The sequence below is a fragment of the Lactuca saligna genome, chromosome 4 (genome assembly GCF_052625555.1).
Source record: "Lactuca saligna cultivar CGN05327 chromosome 4, ASM5262555v1, whole genome shotgun sequence".
Classification (NCBI taxonomy): domain Eukaryota; kingdom Viridiplantae; phylum Streptophyta; class Magnoliopsida; order Asterales; family Asteraceae; genus Lactuca; species Lactuca saligna.
The window spans coordinates 141,487,003-141,489,475 of NC_136420.1; positions in this window are offsets into that span (position 1 = coordinate 141,487,003).

Genomic DNA, 2,473 nt, shown 5'->3' on the forward strand with positions numbered 1-2,473 from the left:
AGTGCGCATATAACATTATTTCAACTGTCGTAAAACATAATTAAAAAATATCTGAAAATACGTATCTTTATCTGTTTTAACATTATAAATTATTAAATATTATAGATTCTTAACTATCTTTAACTCATACTGTTATTTTTTTAAATGAAAATAATATAATTTTAACAGACAAACCAAATGTAGAGGTGAGTGGATAAAACAAATAACTAAATTAAAGAATATAGATTATTTACTTCAACAAACATGAAGCTACTAATTACTCATTTTCATACTTGAGTCTTTCCACTTCGTTTGCTAAATTCTTTATCTCATCTTGTACGTGCATCTATAAGACTATAACTAAATGAAAAAACAAAATAAATTAGTGAAATACATATGTAACTCATCAAAAATAAATAAGTCTTAAACAAATCTAGTTGTGGTCATGATTCAGTAAAAAAAACCTATGGATAAGACAAACATAAATTAGAAAATTCATGAAAGTTTCAGTCTTGTGGAGATGGGAAACACACTCAAACCTCTCCCTATTCCAATGCCTTTGTTATTTTATAGTCTTCTAATATATGAAGGAAGTTACATATAAAAGTGTTGCTTATATCATATTAAAAGTCGGTACAATATATATGGGAAATAGACATTGGCAACATGATACAATTTCTAATAATTAATGAGTCAAAAAGCTACAATGGAATAGAATCTGAAATTCCAATTCCATCGAAATCTAAAAAGCATATTTTCCACAATAAATGGTTTAGCCATTAAGGTAACGATTTTCGCAAACTCACAACCTCTCAGTTGAAATAAAAATATATTAAATAAGTTTATGTGATGAAAATATAAATATATAGTCTATATTAAACTTTTATTAGTTATTACAAAATGCCATCTATCTATCGAATAAAAAAACATGTCATTCTTTTTACAAAATGTTTTTTTCGGTGCATATTTTACAAAATGATGTAATTTATAAGTACAAGATCCGCTTATCAATCTTATTGCATATTACAAAAGCACTATTCAACACTTAATATATTAAGTATTAAGTTTCTTTCTACCAAATTAATAATCATATAAAATTATTCAGCACTTAATATACACAAAATGCATCTACCCTTGTATATAATCATATAAAAATACCTTTTCTTTTTTTAACCACAACATTGGTTACTTTTTACCGGTTAACACAAAAATAGTAGGTTTCTTTCTACCAAATTAATAAAATCAAAGTCTAAGCTTTAATTGTTTTACTGTTTTCTATTGCAGTATCATAAGCTTCTATAATAGCCAAACATGAGGTTAATGATTTAGGATGGTAATTAGGTTTCCAGTTTGTCCATATTAGGTCACTAAGGTTTTTTTTTTTTTTTTTTTTTTTTTTTTTTTTTTTTTTTTTGTGCGTATTAGACCAATTTGGTTGTTATTACCGTTTAGAAATAATCATTTTTATCGGTTTCATGTTTAGCTTAGTTGGCAGCTTACGTGTCCGGTAGCAAGCATATAACCACCCCATCACCTCCACCTCAAACAATGTCCTATATTTTTTGTGCCCTAAATTGAAGAGTTGAAGAAGAATAGGAAAAGATGTCACAAGCCTCCATCGCCTCCACCTCAAACAATCGAATCATGTGCTACTGTGGGCTCCCGAGTCAGATTCGAGTCTCCACGACAGCACAAAATCCAGGGAAAAGGTTCAAAACATGCCCTAATTCGTTGGTAATGAAGATTGAAGCTTTTCTCTCTTTAAATTTATCTTATAAGTGTGTAAGTTATGACATTTATCCTAAAGCTTTGTTATTTTTTATTTTTTTTATAGAGAGCAGGGAGAAAGTGTGGATTTTGGGAATGGGTTGCTGAAGATCCGATCACAAAGGAGCTTTGGGGTCTTAGTCATGAGCTGAATGAAATGAAGAAGAAGATGAAATGGCATAAGAAGCTTTGATTGTCTTCTTTGTATTGTACTTTGTTAAGTTATATTGAATGGAATTATGATACAGTAAACATTTTTTGAATATAAAAGGTACCCATAATTTTGTTATTTTTATTGTAAGGGTACCTATAATGTAAAGAAATCATATGTATGAATGCAAATGAAGCTTTTGGTAATGAAATCTGTAATTGTAATGTTAATATGGTGTATTGAAATCTGAAATGCTATTATAGTCAACAACCAATGTTAGTGTAATGGAAGAACAATAATTATAATGAACAACCAAATTGAAGGCAAAGCACATCTGTAAAGTGTATGATTCAACAACCAATAATATGTTAAATGATTTAAAGAAGAAAATATATTAAAGGTAATATTGTCAACAAACAAACACCCTTAAAAAGGTGTCCCATTCAGCATCAAAAGAGCATCAAAAGCTAGATGGTTTTGTCCCTTAGTCTAGTACAACATTACATTTAATATCAAAAGATTCGACCATCATATGCTTACCTAACACTTAAAACCCACATGCATACATAAGAAAAC